Here is a 22,045-nt window from a genome sequence, read left to right as displayed (position 1 = left end):
TACCACCAGCTGAGAGGTGGGGGGAAGAGAGAAGAGTACAGGCCAGAAGGAATGGAAGTTGGTGGGATAAAAAAAAGAATTAATTGGACAGAAGTAGATAGACGAAGATGAAAGAAGAGCACTGAGTCTAAGCAGGGACGCCACTAGCCCATACCTTTGGGTGAATTAGAAAAAGTTGCCTGTTACTCTGTGGGGAGGTGGTCCTATGTTCGGGTGCACAGCTTGGTGAGCAGAGACTAGGTTGGATTTTAGCTATTGTCTGCCTCCTCGGTGTGGTGTCCTTGTGCAAGGCACGGCTTGCCTACTGTCCGTGCTGCTCTGAGTGGACTGAAAAAGAATATGCTCTAAGCCAGCGGTTCTCAACCTATGGGTTGCAACCCCTTTGGCGGTCGAACGACCCTTTCACAGAGGTCTCCTAAGACCATCCTGCATATCAGATATTTACATTACGATTCATAACAGTAGCAACATTACAGTTATGAAGTAGCAACGAAAATAATTTTATGGTTGGGTCACAACATGAGGAACTGTATTTAAAGGGCCAGAAGGTTGAGAATCACTGCCTAAGCAGTGGTCCACTTTTAGTATGTTACCTCTGGAGAGAAACCTTCCTCTCTGGTGGTCATATTATAATATTCTTTTACATAATCTAGTGGGATTTACAGGTTTTCTGGACATCCTGCCTCATTTGATCCCCCAAGCAGCCCTGTGAGTATATTGCTGTCCCCACTGTGTAGGCCAGGGGTCCTCAAACTACGGCCCGCAGGCCACATGCAAATACAAATATTGTATTTGTTCCCGTTTTGTTTTTTTACTTCAAAACAAGTTATGTGCAGTGTGCATAGGAATTTGTTCATAGTTTTTTTTAAAAACTATAGTCCGGCCCTCCAACGGTCTGAGGGACAGTGAACTGGCCCCCTGTTTAAAAAGTTTGAGGACCCCTGACAAACAGACAGGTTCTGGAGAACAGGTTGCTCACAGAGAACACATGACACCAAGCAGCCATGATTTAAATCCAGATCCTCTGACAGAAGTCCTGAGCTTTTCCGCTGTATCGGGCTATCCGCACTGACAGCACCCAGATGGAATACATGAGGCTGTGTTTGTGAATAATCACTGCCATTCCTCATGGATAAGCCTCATTACGCTAGGCATATGCAATAATTAAGACAACTCAGCCTCTTGTCTATACCAGGATAACTGGCCTGTCACCAAGGTCACTTGGAGGAATGGACTCCTCTGCCTCAGTTTCCTGGTATGTAAACTGAGGCTAGTAATATCTACCTCAGATCTCACTGGGTTGTTCATAATCATAATTATATTTCTGAATATTAAACTCCACAGCACAGGGTTTCTGTGTGTTTCCTATAATCACTATCTCCAAAGACAAGAACAATGCCTGGCACAAATAGGTGCTCAATATATATTTGTTAAAAGAATACATGGATTTGAATGTTTACTGCATTGTTGGTATTGGGCAAAAGGCTTTACAAACGTTATTTTATTTATTCCTCACCACAGATCTGCAGGCCGGGTATAGTAACCTCTATTTCACAGATGAAATCATGACGCCGAGGGTGAAGTAACCTTCCAGATGTCACACAGCTAGTGAGAGGCAGGGCTGGGATTGAAGCACAAGATTGTCTGATTCTACAGTGTATGCGCTTAGCTACTAGAGTTGTTTGAAAGATTAAATAACATTAGGTACTGGATCTAGCACTGTGTGGAACACTGAGATGCTTGGTTAGTGAAAATTCCCCTTCTCATTCTAAATCCAAAATTCATGATCACTTTTATTTTTTGTATTTTTATTTAGTTATTGAATTTATTGGGGTGATATTGGTTAATAAAATTACATAGGTTTCAGGTGTACAGTTCTGTAATACATCATCTGTATATTGTGTGTTCACCACCCAAATTTAAATCTAGTTCCACACAAGGTAGTTATAAAATAGTCACGGGGATGTAAAGTTCAACATAGGGACTATAATCACCAGATTGTTGTCTGTGTCTGTGAGTTTTTGTGTGTGTTTGGGGTTTTTTGCTTAATCTCTTTACCTTTTTCACACAGCTTTCAAACCCCCTCCCCTCTGACAACTGTCAGTCTGTTCTCTGTGTCTATAAGTCTGTTTCTATTTTAAAATGTCTTAGGAATCTTGGCCAGCATGGTTCAGTGGTTGAGTGTTCACCTATGAAGCAGGAGGTCATGGTTCGATTCCTGGTCAGGGCACCTGCCCGGGTTGCAAACTTGATCCCCAGTGTGGGGCATGCAGGAGGCAGCCAATCAATGATTCTCTATCATCATTGATGTTTCTCTCTCTCTCTCTCCCTCTCCCTTCCTCTCTGAAATCAATAAAAATATGTTTAAAAAATAAAAATAAAATGTCTTAGGAATAAACAAATAAAATGTCGTAGGAATAAGAAGTTTTAGTTGGTAAATAACTGGGAGCCCAATTTCTGAAGGCTCACTAACAAGATTCTCTCTCCCTGTCTGGCTCTGTGATGACAATTTCTTTGGGGTACCAATTGATGGCTTTTTCTCCTTCAAACACCTACCCCACGTTAGCTTTGGTGAGGCTTGTTCTCACCAGCTCACAGCATGGGAGACAATGATACTGGCTTCTCTCCAAGGATAGAGGAGCAGCCAAAAGCCACTAACATCCCATATGGTGGTAGACACAGTTCTCTGTCTTCATAATGTATGCATCCCAAGAGGCCTCATGGTAAAGCACTTAATATTGCAATTGGTAGGTTTTTTGTGTGCAATCGGTAATCTGTATTTCTTCACCTTTCAGAAACAGAAAAAAATGGCATTTAGAAAATATCAAGTAAATAGTTATAATAAATTCTAATGATACAAACAGAGTTGCTGGAACCCCGTAACCCCTTAATATGAAAAGCAGACAACTGTGTGCCAACAATAAAATAGACACGCAGAGGTGACCACTGTTCATGAAAAGAGGGAGCTCCCATCCTACCAAACCCCATCTACAAAGAGAAAACATGACTTTGAGATAAAATAAACACATGGTAGTTATAAAATAGTCACGGGGATGTAAAGTTCAGCATAGGGAATATAGTCAATAATATTGTAATAACTATGCATGGTGCCTGGTGGGCACTGGCAATATAAGAGGGGGAGAGCACTTTGTAAAGATGCGATTGTCTAACCACTATGATTTATACCTGAAACTAACATAAAATAATATTGAATGTAAACTGTTATTGGAAAAATAAATAAATAATGGGTTCGGACCCTAGCTCTGCCCCTTCCTAGCCTTGTCATTTTGGGTGAGATAGTCTCCCTGCTGAGCCTCGGCCATCCTCTCTCATGTGAGGGTGGCAATCCCTGCGTCGCCGGCACTCTGTGAGGACTAAAGGAGGCAACAGACGTGGCCGACCTGGCCCGGGGCCTGGCCTAGTGGGGGCTCTAGGGTTGCCAGTGCGGTAAGTGGGTAGTCAGATAGGGTGCAGGAGGCCATCACAAAGAGAGTGAAGAGTCCGTGTGTTGCCCCCACATTAGGAATGACATCATCATAGTCATTTTTGCAGCAAGGAAATGTAAAACCAAAGTTACGTATGATTATAATTGGTCAAGAGAAGGGCCATTTTGAAGTAAAAGATGCAAGTGATTGTGAGGCCAGTGTCAAGGGCTGCGCCCAGAAACCAGACCCAGACCTGAATCCCCTGGAGCGCTTCTCTACTCCTGCCTCAGCTGCTCCCCCAAGTGGGATAAACATCTACCATGCACTGGCCGCTGGAGTGAGGCAAAACTCATGAGCCCGTGGTATCTTCAAATGAGAGGGCTGATGTGATCTGGAAAGGTGTCCTTGTCCCCCTCCTTGTGTCATCTAAAGGGCAAAGGCTGAAAGCAAGGTTAATACGTAGAGAAAAACACACACAACCGATTCCCTGAATGGACTGAAGCTGAGTCTAAGTTCTATTCATTCAACAAGTGATTGTTGAGGTTCTATATACCGGAGTCTCTGCTCAGCACAGCACATAAGAGACACAGGTATTTGAAACACCAGCAAGAATGAAACGGCATTGAAATGGTTAGGGTGGTATCATTAGGGGTGTGAAAGATTCTTTGCATTTCATGTGCTTTGGCAGGTGGTTGAAAGACAGGAGAATGTGCCTCATCGATTGAGAGAGAACAATCTCTTTCTCCAGGGACTTCCCCCCATTTAAATGCCCCCTATCATCTCATCTGTTCCAGAAGGATAAATGGCCCCTTCTGAAGGGTACAGTGTTGTTTAATGACACATAATAATAACATGAATAACAGAGAAAACATCAACAAGATAGTTCTCCCCTTTAGGAACAGTGAGGGAGAATGGGGGTGAGAAGATAGCAGCCAATTACCTACCGTAGAATTTGGCTGTTGTGTTGTGAGGATTGTTCTGGTGGAATGTGTAATAAGGCTTATTGAACTTCCACAATTTGATGTGTATGTACTCTTCCCAGCCAAACAGAAAGTATAGCAACTCCGTGTTAGGATGAGCAGCATAACAAGACATGAATGTGAAAAACAGGTGGAGAGCGTGCTGCACAGGTGAGTGACACCAAGGCCTGCCAGTAGCTAACACTCTGCTTCGAGGTGTCACAACGATGGCACCTGGCAGAAATCCCATGAGAAAAGGATTAAAATATGGAAGTTTCTATCTGGAAAAAGAGTATAACACTCCAATATCCCTGTGTAGACGTGTCATATGGAATAAGAATTATTTGAATAGAAAATAAGCATTAATTACCAACTGCAAAGGACATGGGGTTCTGTTAGAGATGTTTTGAGGAGAGATGGGTCTCCTAGGACCCTCTGACAATAGGGAACATTATAATGATTCATTCTCTCTCTCTCTTTCTCTCTCTCTCTCTCCCCCCCCCTCTCCTCTGACAACAGGGAACATTCCAGTCTGTGAAAATATTAGCTCTTCTGTCTCATGTCATTTAATCATTGGCATCGTAAAATCTTAGGCACAAATGGGGGTTGATATAGCAAATATAACCATAATTTATTGAGCATCTACTCTGTGCCAATCACTGGGGTAAGCCTTCTGTGTAAATTACCTTATTTTTCATGATGATTTATGAGGTAGCTATTATCATTGACAGTTTTCAGAATAGAATAGAGGATTAGAGAGATTAAATACCTTGCCAAAAATCACACTGTAGGTGGCAAATCTGAGTACTCCCTGTTTGATGGAATTGAAGTCGGGTCAAAGCTCATGTTGTAATAATAATGATGGCTTTTTTCTAGCACAAGATGAGCAAGAGGATTCTAGGTTGTATATGAGTAAACACTTTAAAACCTATCTATTTCCTGAATGAAGATTAGAAAGAAATCTAACTCATGATTTCATTCTGGGTATTTTTTAAATGCGACTAAGTAAAAATTGTTGATCTAAAGGTAATTTTCTAGCCATTTCATGGATACGGGAAAGCCTTGAATAAGTATGTAACTGAAATTGAGAAGCTGCATTAGGAAATGTCCTTACCTGATTCTTGAACTTCTATCACCAGCACCCTATATGTTTACGTTCTCTAAATTTCAGTTCCTGTACCCACTCTGTGATTCCCCAACTAGATCAATTCCATTGTTGATTTTCTCTGCTCCTGTTTCTTTGATGCCTAACAGTATAGGGGAAAGAAAGCGTGAACTGGCCACATCACTGCATATTTGGTTCTCCCTGTTGGTATGAAATTCTGTTCTCTATCCCAACCCTTTACCATGTTTCTCAATCCAACTCCATCTGAACATTCCTCTCACTAGAAGTTTCCTCTTTCACCAAGAAAATACCCCATTAGAGTTACTCATATAAGTAAACTGAGGCACAGAGGTTAAGTAACTTGCCCAAGGTCTCACTGGTAATGGTAGAGCTGGGATTCAAACCTTACCCTGGAACACAGGACCCACTAGTCTTATTAAGGAAATCCCCAACCTCCCAGCCAATCCTGCCCTCTCCCCATGTTGCCTCTTCTAACATCCTGTAAAACTCACTCTTGCCCAAATTCTGGAAGAGTGCTCCACTGCTTCTGAGGCCTGTGCTCACCCCTCCGTGGCTTGCTTCACCTTGTAAAAAGGAGATCAAGTTTTGAGCACAGTGTCACCTCAGTTCTGACACAGTGCGGTCACAGCCCAGCCATCCAATGACTTTAGAAGGTTGCTTGACATTAGGTGAAAAGAGCTTCAATAAAGAGATGATGGAGAAAGAAGCCAGATTGCAACAGGTAAAGATGAGAAAATTACATCATATAGAGCACTCTTTAGATTAGATGAAAAGAAAAGGGGAAGGGGAGTTAGGAAAATAGAAAGGAGTAAGAGGGTTTCTTCATGGAATGAGACAAGATTGACTCCTAGGAAGAAGAGGAAGTCAGTGGGGGAGAAAGTGAGATGGGAGATGACAGGATCAGAATTCAAGTGGAGGGACTGGCCCTCCATCCTAGAAACATGTGAGACAAAAAAGCAAGTACAGATCCTTTCTTTGGGGAGCGTAGGAAAAGTGAGACTGGGAAGGAAGGCAGCCGATAAAAGATGAACTCTCAAGCCAGCTACACTGGTTGCCTAGATCTCAATCATGTGGGGAAAGTCTGGGGAACAGTGTGGAATTCATGCCTCAGAGTCTTCTCTCCAAGGGGCCGGGGAGCTGGGACATTTTACTCCAATTACCATCAGCCATTGGCTGGGGGCTGCTTCCAAGAGCTTTTGTTTTGTTTTGTTTTGAGATGAGCATATGTTGCTTTGTTACAATAAACACAATATATTTTGAGAATAAAAGTACAGGGCCTGGCTCTATTTAGTATTATGGCAATCAAGGAATGAACTAAAGGTTGTTCAATGTCCAGTTTTCCCCATATAGCAATTTGTGCTCTCACGGTGTGTGATAAAGTGTTTTAAAATTACTTTTCAGGTTACATTGTGATATATCCGTTTGTCTATCTGCCTCTCCTGTAACCAAAGCTCCGCCAGGACTGGGATGATTACTATTCATCTTTATATCCCTAGCACATAGGTCAGGAATTTAGTAGGTGATGAGTAAATGTTGAATAACCGAGTAAACAGTACACGAAAGAGTGTTGACAGGTTTCGATTTTAGTTCCAAGGCATGATGTTGGCAACCACATCATCCATCTTGCTCTTACCGAGGGGCGTAGTCAATGTACTTACATTAAAACAAACTCTGATTTGAAAAAAGCAGTGGTTATCAAACCTAGCCGACGATCAAAATCTCTGGGAGCTCCACTCCCACACAACCCAATAGAAGTCTGATGGAAAGAATCTCCAGTTGTAAATAACATCGTGGCAAAAATTCAATCCACCACGGGAAGTCCTTCAGGCAAAGTTAATATAAAAAGATCTGGGTCCTAGAGTTCTCATTCTCTGGCACTTTCAGCAGGCATTGCAGGATGTGAGCCATTATCCTCTGCTTCAGGTAAAATGTCCCCAGGCTAAGAGATGTAGAGAGTGCAGAATTGGGAGTTTGGCCAGATTAACTGAAGTAGTAAGGCTCAAGGGATATGTGCTGGCAACAAGAGCTTCTCCTGTGCTTGGAAGAGTGAATAGAAGTGTGGGATTTAATGGACTCTTCATTACCTTTCATGTAATAGGTGTGTGTTTATTAAATTTAGCTCAGATCTTTGTTATAGATCCTTGATTTTAAGAGTTAAAAGTGTGTCTAGACAGGAATCTATAAGATAAAGACCTTCTTTTTTTCCATCTTACATATATAATTGATCATCTTAATGATGCCTGATTCCATTTTCAGTAGAATTAGATAGTCTTATTTGATTTCTCATAACCGATCTTTCAGAAACACCTGGAAATGAAATTTCACTATGAAAAATCAAATTTATGTGACTAAATACATAGAAATTAAAAATCATCAATCAGGCGGTCTAGATATCTGAGTTAAATTTTCCCCCTATAGAATTCATTGCTGGGGTCTTTCTCAGCATCTAGAAGGGTTCAGGAATCTGGAGAAGGGCTGCATGTAAATTAATAAAGAGACTAGAAATGAAATATAAATTTGTAATACATGGGGGAGCCAGAGAAGGGCTTAGCTTCAGTAACCAAGTTCTCTCTCTGAATCTCCAGACCCCTCGCTTTTTATTAACACAAATTGTCCTAAAGCAAAGAAGATATACGTATCAAAGGTTAAGGTTTAGCATACAGTAGGCATTGTCAGGTTGGGGAAAACTGCTTTGGCAGCAGCAGGTAATAACATGTAGATTTTCAGGTTTGGGGAAATGCCCTGGGCTGTCTGGCAGCAGGCAATGATATATGCAAATCTTCAGGTTTGAGGAAATGCTTTCAGCTATTCCAGTAGGCAATAATATGTATCTTCACACTTGGGTTGCGGGTGAATTTCCCGCCAAAATATAAGATGGCGCGTTAAAATGCCTATATCTTTTGAAGTATGGGTTCGATTGAAATGAAATATTTGGTAATACGCAGTTACAATCGGCCCGAGTTTACACGTTTCCCGCACTCCACCGCAAATCTATATGAACCGAGTTTTAAGACGGCTCCCGCGGAGTACGCGCAATTCACGCGAGTCGACTTAACTCGTTTCCCGCAACCCAAGTGTTCAGACCTGCTGAAGCCTCAAGGTTCCATCAACCTTTTGATGAAACTTCTTGCATTTATGACCTGCTGGAATTAGCCCCCAGCAATTCATAACCTTAAGATAAGTCTTAGAGCCCTGGTTGGTATGACTCAGTTAGTTGGACACATGCCCAGATTGAGGACTCAATCCCTGGTGAGAAGTGTGCAGGAGGAAGCCGATCAATGTATTGCTCTCACATGGATGTTTCTCTCTCTCCCTCTTCCTTCCTCTCTCTGTAAAAATCAATTTTAAAAATACATAACATGTCTGGGCTCTCTTATTACAGAGACTTAAATACAGGCATTAATCTCAGATTCATCTTATTTTGAGTTGTCTTGGTGTGAAAGAGTTGAGGGATCATTTAGTCTATAGTAATATAAGTTTTGTCTAGACTTTCTTCTCTGGAGTTTAGATCAAACTGAAAATGACTTTTTGCCTCCATAAAGAACTGATCACTTTACTTTCCCTTTAATGTGTGAGTCTGCTTACTAAATACCAGAAGAAAGAATTAAAATATTTCAAAGGGATTGCCTCTGAAGAGTAGGATATGGAGGTGAGAAGAGATGAAACGGGAGACTGCTATTGGGGTCATAAGCTTGTAGTTTTATCTGACCTTTTAAACTCAGCACATAGGTTACTTTATAAATAATGGTTTGTGGAACAAGAGAGAAAGGCTAAAAGATAGACAAGCGGGAAGAGGTGGTGAGTCAGAGCTATAGGATGAAAGAACAAAGACTCCAGGGAGGTGAAGTTGATAAAGCGGCCACATCTGAAACAAGCTGGAAGGAATATCATGTGAAACACATGTGAATAGAAGAGGGCATTGGTGGGGACTGAGCTAGTTGAAATGAACAGCCCTTGTGTTGTAAGAGGGTGTCGCTTTGCACCTCACTTTCCAGGAACCAAGACCCTGAGAGTCAGACCCTTAAGATTATTATTAAGATTCTTCCACAGAAAGGAATTATTTCATTTACTATGACATGATGATACCAGAGCACAATGCAGCTCTTTTTGTACCTAGAAAAATTTGGTGGTGGTGATAGCATTACCTTATGGGATAGAAAGATGAAGTGAGGCCCTAATCAGCTTGGCTCAGTGGACAAAGAATGGGCCCACAGACTTAAGGGTCTCAGGTTCAATTCCAGTCAAGGGCATGTACCTCGGTTGCAGGCTCAATCCTTGGCCCCAGTCGGGGCATGTGCAGGAGGCAACCAATGGATGTGTCTATTTCACATTGATGTTTCTTTCTCTGTTTCTCCCCTCCCTCCTTCCCTTCCACTCTCTCTAAAAATCAATGGAAAATATCCTCGATGAGGATTAACAAAATAAAACAAACAAAAAGATGGAGTGAGGGTACTAAGTGTAGATGAAAAGGCCTATTGGGTTCCTAAAGTGTAACTTGGGGAAACCTTGAACTTCTAGAAATGGGTAGAACAGAGAGAGTGGTTTATTCCTCTCTGGCCTTCCTCTGTAACTAAAGAAGTGGTGCTGCATCTGAAGACCCAGCTGGAGAACTACTTTTGTTTAATTCTGTGTGATACTGAAGTTTCTTTCACAGTTAAGTAGAACAGTAATCTCCACTTCCAAGGGTGGTTGTGGGGACCACATGAAGACATCAATGTAGAAGGCTGCCTGGTTGATGATATAAAGCACCAATTTGTGCTTTTTCCTCTCTTGGTTTTGGGGGCATTTGGTACTTTACTCCTCTTTGATCAAAATGAAAGCACTCACCCAAGAAAGCCATTTTATCATGGGATTTGAGTCTTTAGACTTTTGTCCAAAAACAAGGATTATACATTTCATGATGTAATATGCATAACAAATGTGAGAATTTAAAATGTAGCCTTTAAGGCTGTTGAAACAAATGCTTATTTAATATGGACCAAACTGAGATCAGCAAAGAGCTCAGGTTTCACGGACAGCATAAAATTGGACAAATTCCTGGATAAAAGGCTTATAATCTAATTAGCCATTGGGATTCCATAAATATTTATGCAGAAGTCATAGGACTGGAAAGAATTTTAAATTAAATGCAAATGCGATTTCTAAAAAAGTCTTTAGCTTTCTTGTTCACTCCAACCTCTTATGTGCATTCAAAATGTCATTGAAATATTTTTAAAAAAATGTGGCCACGTTAGTGTGACAAGTTGTCTGTAGCGGATTGGGTGGCTGGATATAAAACATTATTCCCCTTCAGCTATTAAAGCTGTCCTTGAAAAAGAATCTCTCAATTTCCTTCAAGATCACTTGTGCTTCAGTGAATAGCATTAAACCTCTTTGCTTTTGATAATGTCACTTCATCGACAGGATTGTTTTTGCCCTTGACCTACAAGAGATACAAGTGGGAGGTTCCTAACTGAATGGCCTCGTCAGCTGAAGATAAGAATGATTTCCTGATCACCAGAGCTGCTCCTAAGTGGAACAAACTGTGAGAGTATTTTCCTTCCCTGCAGATGTTCAAATGCAGGCTCTGTACATGGTAGTTAGCATGTCGCCTCAGTTACTCCAAAATGCTCTGACTCTAGGAAACCAAAGAGAAGTTGGACGTGCCTTAGGTTGAAGAATGTATTGGGTTATTGGATATCCTTCCAATAACTTGCAAATAAGCACAACTGTCTACTGTTGTCAGAGAATAGTAGGAACTCATTAGGTTTGTTTCTATATTTCACTGTGTCTCCACATACCTTGAAGAACACATTAATAAACTGGGTTTGTATCTTTGTACTAAGGCTTACTGGTTGTGTGACCTAGGACAAGTTGTGCAGCCATTCTAATCCTCTGTTTCCTTCCCTGTAAAATGGGGATGTTAATAATAGTGCTGCCTTGTAAGATTATTGTGGGGATTCTTAAGGCAAAGCTGGCATGCCTAGCACAGCATAGCACATGGTAGGCATTCAAAATATGTTATTTATTAAAAGGAGGAAAAAATAGTGCCTTGTAAAGATATTTCCTCATACCCCAAGATTTTCTTGTGTTTATGGGATGTTATTACCTAACTAGAGGCCCGGTGCATGAAAATTCATGCACAGGAGGGGAATCCCTCAGCCCGCTTGCCCCCTCTCACAGTCCGGGAGCCCTCAGGGGTGGGAGGCAACCAGGCCATCAGGGGAAGGCGACGCCCCCATCACACCTCTGCTGCTGCCACTGCCAGCAGTGCAAGCCTTGGCCAGCCCTGGTTACCTGAGCCTTGGGCGGCCCTGGGTGGCTGGGCAGCCGACATCCGAGGCTTGCCTGTGCCTCGGGCCGGCCCTGGGTGGCTGGGGGGCTGAGGGGACTGGGGGACTCTGGAGGCAGATGCACAGCGGGGCTGAGAGGACTGGGCGCCGCCATCTTGTGGCTGTGGGCGCCACCATGTTTGAGGGTGTGACAGCAATTAGCATAGTCCCTCCTTATTGGCTGTGGGCGCTGCCATCTTTGTGATGGCATGAGGGTCAATTAGCATATTCCCTCTTTATTAGATAGGATTGCAAACTGTGTAAAAGTCCTTTTCTGAAATTCTAAGCATAGGATGGGTCCTTGGACTAGGTGACTTCCTATACTGAGACTCCATTATTTTTGGATATTTGATTCAAAGTATTTACTTAGGGTAAATATTTCACTATTTCTTATCCCCAGATATCAATAGTGTGGCTATCCTGGGTAAGCATCATGCAGGGCGGGGAGCTAGCAGGGAGTGGTACTCAGTGGAGTTTGGAGCCCAGTGGGCCTAGTTTATGTTCTAGCTTCAACACTTTCAGTCTGGTAACCATCTGAGGCGAATCACTTAACCTGAGCCTCGGTATCCACAACAGTAGAATGAGGAGGACAGACTATGCAGAATATCTGGAATGAAGAGGTAATGGCTTAGTGGGTGTTCTATCCTAGGGCACTTAGTCTCCAGGAAACAATCTTTCTGTTGGCTGCAGCCGTCACTTTTCAGCCAGGTGTGTCTGCGTGATTCAACCCTGCCTGACCCCGAAAACACGAATAGCTTCTGCCTTGCCTTGGTCCCAACACAAAATCAATGTAACATGTCGAATTACACTCAGATTGTGTTACTCGAAAGGCCATAAATAAAATGCTTTCCTTAGAGACAGTTGGGGCTCATCCACACATCAGTGACGAAAGTTCCTGACTTCCCAAGGGCAAAGCAAATGAGTTTGTGACTGGCTTTATTTACTTAGGGAAAAACTTGGGAGTTTTGTGCCAACAGCACATGTACAGGCTTCTGCAGCATTCTTTCCCCTTTTCTGAGCTGTTGTGGCAAAGCTGTCTTAGCACAATGTGCCAAACTTGAGGAAATTGGATTTATTAGTTCTTACTAAGTGTAGGGCATTCTAGCTTCAACCTCACCATTATTTTTGATTCTTATTTGGGGGAGGAGGGGCTTCTAAATTCTTCAGGGCCTGTGACCTATCACTCTGCACCATTGACCCACCCCTGAGCTCTAGGGGCTGTTGTTATTTTGGGGCTGCCCAGATGGATTTGCTCTGTGTTGTGGAGAACGTGGTTAATTAAGAGCTCCAGGCAGAACCCACAAGTGCTTTTTAGTTTTTCTTGCTGTTTCCTCCACCGCTCCCCTTATCTCATTATCCACATTTCTCCTCCAGACTCTAGCATGAATTCCCTCCTTGTAAATCCCTGCTGGCTGAAAGGTGGCCTGCAGACCGCTACCTGCTCGGTGACCTTGTGCTTTCTCTGTGAGGGGGGAAAATGTGAAATTAACTCACATCCAAATCTGAAGCTTTTCTGAAAATGGATGTGAGCAAATGAGGTGTCCTGGGAACTAGCCAATGTTCGATAATTAATAATCCTTCTATCTGGATGAATAAGGAGATGTTTAATAAGTTCTGTTGTTGTGCTTTCAAAGCAGTCCCCTCTTATTATGCAGAATAGTACAGTAGTGTTTCCCTAATTGATGGTGTCTGGACACGGAAGGGAAAAGCAGGAAACTGAACTGCAAGTGCTGAATATAAAGAGCTTTCATTCAACAAATGTTTACAGAACACCTGGCATGTGCTAAACACCACGCACATTGTGTCATTTGGCCTCAGAACCATTCCCCGGTGCAACCACAGCGAGACAAAGAAATGCACAGAAACACAGCAAGGCACAGGGAGTTAGTATAATTTACTTTCTGTGGTGACCTGGGTCCAGATTCACACCTGACAGCTCTAACTCCAGCGCTCAAGTCCATAGGACTGTGGCTTTTCATTGAGAATCAAAGTTACATTTACTCCTGTGATGAGGGCTGTGGCTGACGCTGGAGGAACCCTACCATTCAGTGGCATTCCGAGACATCAGGCTGCTGCGTAGGCTGCTGGTGAACCTGGCCAGGTTTCGTTCTGTAGGTTATAAGCTGGCATGGTACAGGGAGAAGGGACATTATTGCAGAGGTGGTGAAGTGAAAGGAAAGGGTGTTGGAGCTAAGGCAAACTTTAATCACCTCTTCCACACTTCTCCTTGGAACTAGCATAAATATTCACCACTTTTGTCATTTAGCGCTGTGCTAGCCGTTGTGAGAGACACAGGCTTGCAAGTCAGCCCAGTCTTGCAGTTCACAATCCAGAAGGAAACAGAACCCACTCACTCATGGAAAGTTAACCATGAACTTTGGAGTTTGGCTGAAAGATAAAGGAGAGCACAAAAGGGAAATCATAGACTGGAAAGAGGCTAAGAGATTGCCCTGCCTCATCCTGTCATTGATGTCCTAATGTTGCCTGAGATTAAACGCCACACCAATGGCTCGTGGCTTATTGGCAGATCAAAGCATGATTGTTGTGAATGATTGACTGACTGAACTCGGAAGGCTTCCTGGCAGAGGCAGAAACTGAACTATGCCTCGAAGGGTATGTGGAGATCGGAAAAGCAGAAAGGAAATAAGGAAAGGCATTCATATATATTTAGGGACCCCAATTTATCAGGGGAATACATTTACAACAGGGTATTGATTTTTTTCCTTCTTTTATTTTTATTTATTTTTATTTTTTAATTTTGTTTTATTGCTTAAAGTATTACAAAGAGTATTACATATGTCTCCTTTTTTCCCGCCCCCCCTTGACCTTCCCCCGGCCTCCCCTACCCCCCAGTGTCTTGTGTCCATTGGTTATGCTTATATGCATGCATACAAGTCCTTCGGTTGATCTTTCCTTTAAGCACGGTGTTTTAAAAGGCAATGTGTTGATTTTCAAGAATAGACTGTTTCACGCTGCGCCTGATTCTGGGCCAGAGGAAGCTGATGCGGAAAGGACACGATTGGGATTCAGGAGGGGAGCTTGAAGAGGAGGCTGCAGCTGATTGAACAGAGCAAACAGAAAGCTCTTATCACCTGTTCATCACGACTAGAGACAGCACACAAAAAGATGTATGTTTTAGTTTGAGGGATTTAAACAAATAAGAAAAGGCATTTTGACATTCCCACCACTCCTACTCTAATCCTTACTCAATCTTATTTGCTCTTCTAATTATCTTGAATTCACTCTCCTGTCTGTGTCTGTTGCCTTATCCTTACCCCAAACCACCTTCTCCTCTTGTCTGGATGATTGAAGTTCTCTTCAACTGGCCACCTCACTATATTCATTCATTTTTTTTCCAGGGGGGTGGAAGGGAGAGATACATTTTAATGCTTTTTTTTTCTTATTGTTGGTTATTTTGCTTTCTGTTTGTTTGTTTTTTACAAATACCCCAGAGAATCGTGCGATGCTGCCAGCATCGGACGCAATCCTGGGCCACAAATCTGCATGCTCTTTTGCAACTGGTCCTGTGATGGCAGACTTTCATCTCACCTTTAGTATTGACTCTGACCCCCACATTATCTTCAAAATAAAGAAACACGCCATCTTTTCTCCCGTATGATTTTGTTGTTGAATTACCATCATTGGATATACCTTCTTTCTGAGCTCTGGTTTGCCTCTTTTGACTGGAGCCCTCACCATGTCACCCACACCTGTGGTCGGCAATCTGTTCAGTCATCCCCCATCCCCTTCCCAGAGGCGATACACAGATTTTTGGCTCCTGTGGTGTCAGCACAGTTGATCACAGCTCCTCCCAGAAGACTTGGGGAAACCCGGAATGTCCCACCAGAAGACCCATTACGTCCTCACTTCTGTAATCTTGAATTCCAAAAGGACCCTTTTATTCTTGTCCCACTGTTCCAAACTACTCTCCGTATCCTGAACAATCCTTTCATAAAATAAAGCCGGGCATAGCAGTTTTCTTCCTTAAACCTTTCAATAGCTGACTAGTAGTCTCGTAACTAATTCTAAACTCTTTAACAAGGCCTCCCTGGCCCTGTATCATCTGGGCCCGCTCTGCTCTGGTCTCTACATGTCCCATTGCCGGTGCTCTTCATGCTTCAGCCACGTGGCCACGCTCTGTCTCCTGTCAGGTGCTTTCCATATGCTGTTCCCACCACCCTCTTCACTCCTGGGCACCCATAGATCGCTTCTTTGGAGGAGACTTTCCTGGCTCCCTGTAGGTTAACCCCATTACAGGACTCAGAGAGACACTGTCTTTATCTGACTTGTCATTATTTGTTGAATATCATAATCTTTCCAAGAGACACCTGGGGTTCAGTTGGCGAACAAACTAAGCAAGGAGTTGTGAAACATACATTCTCACAGCTAGAGAAAGATAATAAAATAAACATAATAAATTATAAAGTATGTTAGACCACAGAGGTATAAATAGAAAGATATAGGGTGAGATCAGGAATGCCAGATGAAGGAAGCAGGTTGCAATAGTTAAAGAGAATGGTCAGCATATCTCCAATACCATATGCCAATTACTCAAGAAGTGTTATGGTAAACATAAAAACTATGCCTATAAAGCTATACCTTTGTATAAAGCCTGGCAGGGAATAGTAAGCCCTCAATACATGTTGATCAGAGAGGCGAGTGGGCAATATACTCATATACTTACACTCATTCAAAATCCATTACAGAACAGATGCAGTCACCCCATGATCACGCAGCAGTGTAGGCAAAGCAAGGCGGGAGCCAGTGTTGTCTGAGTCCTCCTCTGAAATCTCTCATGGAGAAAGGGAATTTGTCTCACTTCTTTCTCCTGTCTTTTGTGAGACCCCAACAGGGCCCAACAGAGCTATTTAATTAACCTGTCATGAGGGCACAGGGACTTCCTGGCAGTGAATCCTGAGAGCGCCCAAGGACCAAGGAGCTAATGAGAGAGAGAGAGAGAGAGAGAGAGAGAGAGAGACACACACACACACACACGAAACTACTCTGTTCTAGAGATTTGACGTGAGCATAGATTTGGTATCTCAACTCATGGTTTTCTCTCTCTCTGTCTGCCTCTCTCTCCTTCTCTGTCTTCCTCCTTTCCTCCCTCCTTCCTTCCCTGTCTTCTCTTCTGAAAAACAAACAGCTTGGTTCCTGGGCAGCTGAGCTTTAAATTGGAAATGCAGTCTTCCTTGGCAGAACAGCAGTGTCACAGCCTCCCCACTGCTCGGAGCAGCCTGTGACATACACCCCTGCAGGCGAGGCCATAAAGGGCTGTGTAATATCCTGGAACCACCCCCCCAAAGGACCTCCCTGCACGTTTCCTTTAGGATTCTACTCCAGCGCTGCATTTCCTCTCCTCTCCAGCAGTTTCTCACCCTGGATTGATCTTTTGCTTTTTTTTCTCTCCACTTAATTACTGATCCCATCCCTTGGATCATTAGAAACCACCGTGGCCCTGACAATGAGGACCACAACAGACGTCAAAGGGAAATGTAGAGGGACCAGTGCCTGGGAAGTCTGACAAGGCGCTCTGGCAACCCCCCCACCTTCAGAAGATAAATTTTCTAGGCTGCTTCTGAGAGGCCCAGGCGCAATCAGGGGCTCTTATCTATCTCTTCTCTCTGCTGATCTCAAAAATGCAAAAGTTGGGTTGAAGCCAGCTCCTACCTGGTTCTGATTCCTTCTCACCTAGATGATTCTGGTCCCTGATGAGTCTTCCTAACTCCAGTAGTCACCCACTTGCAGGTAAAGGAGAATTCTTTACCTTTAATCTAGTCAGTCCTAGAACATAGATCATGATGACAACATCATCGTAAAGTTTGTTGTTGATACTGCAGTCACTTTTGAAATGTTATAACCAGAGCCAGATGCAAGAAGATGCAAACACTGAAGTACATTTAAGAATCACATTTACTGCCCTGGCTGCTGTGGTGCACCAAAGGGTCACAAGTTCGATGCCCCGTTAAGGGCACGTACTTGAGTTGCAGGTTCGATCCCCGGCCCTGGTCCAGGCAAAGTGCAGGAGGCAACCAATCGATATGCCTCTCTCTCATATCGATGTTCTCTCTCCCCCCACCCCACTCTTTCTCTCCCCGTCCCCCACTCTCCCTTCCACTCTCTCTAAAATAAATAAATAAATAAATAAATAAATAAACAAATAAATGCCCTTGGGTGATGATTAAAACAAAACAAAACAAAATCACATTCGCTGCTTTTCAATTGAGAGCATTTGGGACATATTCTCTGCCTGTTTTCTCCCCAGACTTTAAGCTGAGCACAACTTTCCTTGGAATTTACCCGATGCCCGCGCCCTTCAGGGGTGGGTGCGCGCATGTGTGTCCCTGAGTGTTCTTGCTTCAGGGCATCGAGATTCCAGTTTAACTGAGCATCGGAACCTCATTTCCTTCCAGCCTCTGATTTTATTGAAGGAAACATTAACTACGCTTTCATCAAGAAAAGCTCTTGTGCCCTGCTCCTTTTTCCAGCTATGTTTTTTTTTTCCTGGTGGAAAAGTAGGGGTAAACAATATTAACCATTTAAAAAGAAGTTAGAGAACCATGCTCTGCGTGTCTGGGCATGTGTTTTCCTATTAAGCAGTTCTCCTGGCGGTGGCCCCTAGATGGCCCAGGGTACCCCTTCCAACAGCCAATTAGATGGTAGTATGTTCTCTGCTTTCTCCCCAGCTTCCGGTCGACTGCTGAGCTCTGTGCTCAGCACATCCTTGTGCTCCAGCTTGTTTTGCAAAGACTGGTCTCTACCAGAGATGGCTTACTTCTAGGTAGACTTGGACTCCCCCCTCACCCCGGCCCCCCATTTTACTTCAGCTTTGTTATTTCTAATTAAGGAACACATCTTTTAGAACAGCAATCGAAAGTGATTTTTTTTTAACAAAGAGATTCAGAGGTAGAATTCAGTGGAATAATTTCCCCATTCAATTTTACATTTTGACATATGTTTTAGGTTTACGTTTTTATTTCTAGGCTTTCCAGGCACTTTATTTTTCCTTGTTGTCTGGGTCCAAGGTAGAGTGGGACTTATCTGGATGGAGTAAGCAGAAGGGACTGACCTAAGACCTATATTAGGACCGTATTATTGGGTTCATGCAAGACCTAGAAAGGATGGACCCCAGACCTAGCTTAGGGCTGGATCAGGAGCTAAGGACCCAGGGCACGTGTGATATTGAATGATGGAGCTGAGCAGATTAAGCACAATGTTAGTGTCAACATTTGTGTACCGACGATGTGCAAGGTGCTAAGGTCACATGGAGTGAAGCAGACGGGCAGTCTAGAAAAGGAGCAGATATTAAACAATTATACAATATCACGAAGGAGGAGGATGAAAGTGTATAGTAGAGAGATCGGAGCCAGTCAGGCAGTTAAGGGTACTTTGCCATTAAAAATGGTGTTTAATGCCAGTCTGAAGGAGAGGCAGACATGTGCTGGGCAAACATGGAGGAGGAAGAGTGCTCTAAGAGGCAGGATGTGAGAGGGCCCAGGCCTGAGAAAGAGCTTGGCATGTTGCAGAGACTCAGTGAGAGGCTGACATACAGAAAGGTTGGGGTGAGCAGGGAGCAGAGACTGTTATAAAATGGGCCTGGAGAGGTTTAAGAGAGTCAAAAAATGATTGCAAGCTTACACATTAGCCAGGCAACCTTCTGTCTCAGTTCTGAGAGGCCCAGGAGCAGGGGCTCTGGACATCAAGTACTGCTCTGGTGATAAGAGGCAGTGGTTGGGGTGGGGGGGGGCATTGCGGGGAGCAGTAAGACTGTCCATTCAGGCTTAGGGCTGAAGTGTGAGCCAGGCATGCTAGTCTGCCTGAAGGACAGCCATGGGTAAATTGGACACCTGAATCAGCGTGATTCATCATATGGAAGCAGTAGGAACAGAGCTAATGACTGGTCACAAGGACCAGGCCAGTGCACTATGGGGGGCCCGAGGGAACCAGGAATGATCCTTAGGTCTAAAAAGCCACTGACAACAATGTGGGGGCCTGGTATCCTCACAGGACCCCTGAGTCCTGTGTCATTGGTGAAAATTTGACTGGATTGTGGATTTTATGCCCTTTGTATCTCTCTGCCTTAATCTGGGCTGTTTCAAGGGCTAAACCATGGATCTAGTTCTGAGAGAACGTGGAGGGGGCTAGACTGGAGAAAAAAGGGAGTGCCAATTCCACCCTAATGTCATATGTGGGTTTTCACACTGTCATTCCTTACAAGCTTTGAAAAGCATCTCTCAAACTTAATAGTCAAGTATTTCTCTTGAAAGCCTCAACAGCGCCTTCTTAAATCCCACACCGTCTCTTGATGAAATCTAGTTTGCACTCATCTACAATCCCATTTAATTTGTTCCTATCCCTTAATGTCTTTGCTGCTTTAAAAAAAAAAAAAGGTTTTTCAGCATTGGGAAATTAAATGCACACTGTGATCCTGGTTGGAGATAATGTGCTGAATAGAAATGATCCAGAACAGTAAGGGGTAGCTCAGTTATACCAAGGAAGTTAATGCCTCTTTAACATGTGTCAAAGAGGAGTTGGATTTGGGGATTGTGGCTAACTCGTAATATAAGTTTTTCTTTATTTTATTTTTTTCTATCATCATTTATCTCCTTATACCACTTCCATCTGCCTCCACTCTCCCCGCCCCCTGCAATCACCACACTGTTGTTCATGTCCATGAGTTCTTTCTCTTTATATTTTATTTTTTGTTCACTCCCTTATATTTTTAAGTATATTTTATTTTTCATAAAATATAACTCTCTCAACTTATTTTTTTCTTGCCTTTCAATTTTCTCTTTTCTACTGAAAACTCCCACCCCCACCTTACTTCCAATTAAGATTTGGACCACATAGAAAATAAGCTCTATTTTTCCTTTCTAGACATTATCTCATTTCAATCTGACACCTCCTAATTCTGAGGAGCTTTTAGAAAGTTTCTCCACTTTGAAGGTTGTAAAACTCATGTCAAAGACCTGAGAATGGATTGTGCTGTCACATTCTTGCTTCCGGTGTCCCCTGACACCAGGGAAAAGTACACTGCTCAGTGGCCCAGAATCTCAATAAATAATCAGTATTCTGTATCAGAGATATTAAAGAAAAAAATCAATACTCTGCAAGGAATACTTCTCAGCGCCACTAGGGGTCCCTGTTTGAGAATTGTGTGAGCTCTGATGACTATTCGCCTCAATCCTTGGATGGTTTCTCTCTGGCCCTTGGGTAGTTTCTTCCCATGCCCCTCAGCACTGCGCAGAAGACTCAAGGGGACCAATGCACAGCCACCCGGCTCTCTGTGCAGCCTTCCCCTCTGGTGCTCTGGCCACCCTGTGTTCCCAGCTCTAACTACTCAACTCGGGGAGACCACCAGCCACTTTTCTGGGTTCCCCCTCTCTGAGTGTGGCCTGGAGACTGTCTCCAGGCAGTAAACTAGGGCAATCATGGGGACTCACTTCTTTTGGTTCCCACCTTTCAGGGATCACTGCCCTTCATTGCCTCACAGCCAGGCCAATGCCTTGAATACCATTGTCTCCTTTATTTTATCTCTATCTTTCAGTTGTATCAGGCGTGAAATCCAGTCAGAATCATTTCCTCTTGGCTGGAAGCCAAATCCCTCCAGGGCTATTTTAAGGTTGTTTAAGATTGTTTTCTGTGCTGCTTTTTTGAGGTGCCACTTCATAAGAGAGAGTAATCTGATGATAAATTTTTATTTTGTGGCAAAATGACAATTTAAAACTTTTCTCTTGGAATTATGTTCCTGTGTCATTAATTTAATTTACAATCATTATCATTTTTCTGCAAAGGAAGTTTTAGAATTAAGAAAATTTTACCTACAAATAATTTTCAAATGAATTAAATTGTTATAAACACTAATATTTAGTCATGAATGTAGTTGTGTGAATTTTACAGTTTTAGGTATATACTTACATATTTATTCATTTGGTTTTTCATGGTTTGGGTGCCTTTTTGTTCACTTCGTATATGTTCATGAGCTCTTAACTAGCTCACAGGCCCTAGGAATTGGGCCTTATTGCACCCAATGGATAAAACAGCCCTGCTTTCCTTTATGGGTTTGAAGTGGTAATAACACCACTTACAGGAGCTTTAGTATCACCCCAATCATGGCCCCTGAGCTTGAGGTGCCCTTCATTTCCCCAGATGTCAGTAAGGCACCTCAATCATTTTCAGATTTTCCTGTTAGGTACCAAGCAAGAAAAAGTTTGTCCCCTTTGG

The 22,045-nt window shown here is 43.1% G+C and overlaps 1 protein-coding gene and 1 pseudogene across 1 annotated transcript in view; one reads left to right on the top strand and one right to left on the bottom strand.

Moving 5' to 3' along the window:
- Nucleotides 1-22,045, top strand: part of PLPPR1 (phospholipid phosphatase related 1) — a 192,157-nt gene that overhangs the window by 79,490 nt on the left and 90,622 nt on the right. The window lies entirely within an intron of this gene.
- LOC102419590 lies at nt 13,167-15,774 on the bottom strand (annotated as a pseudogene).

The sequence above is a fragment of the Myotis lucifugus genome, unplaced genomic scaffold (genome assembly GCF_000147115.1).
Source record: "Myotis lucifugus unplaced genomic scaffold, Myoluc2.0 scaffold_43, whole genome shotgun sequence".
NCBI classification, from domain to species: Eukaryota; Metazoa; Chordata; class Mammalia; order Chiroptera; family Vespertilionidae; genus Myotis; species Myotis lucifugus.
The sequence above is the reverse complement of the archived record's forward strand: the minus strand, read 5'-3'. Positions and strand labels throughout refer to the sequence as shown.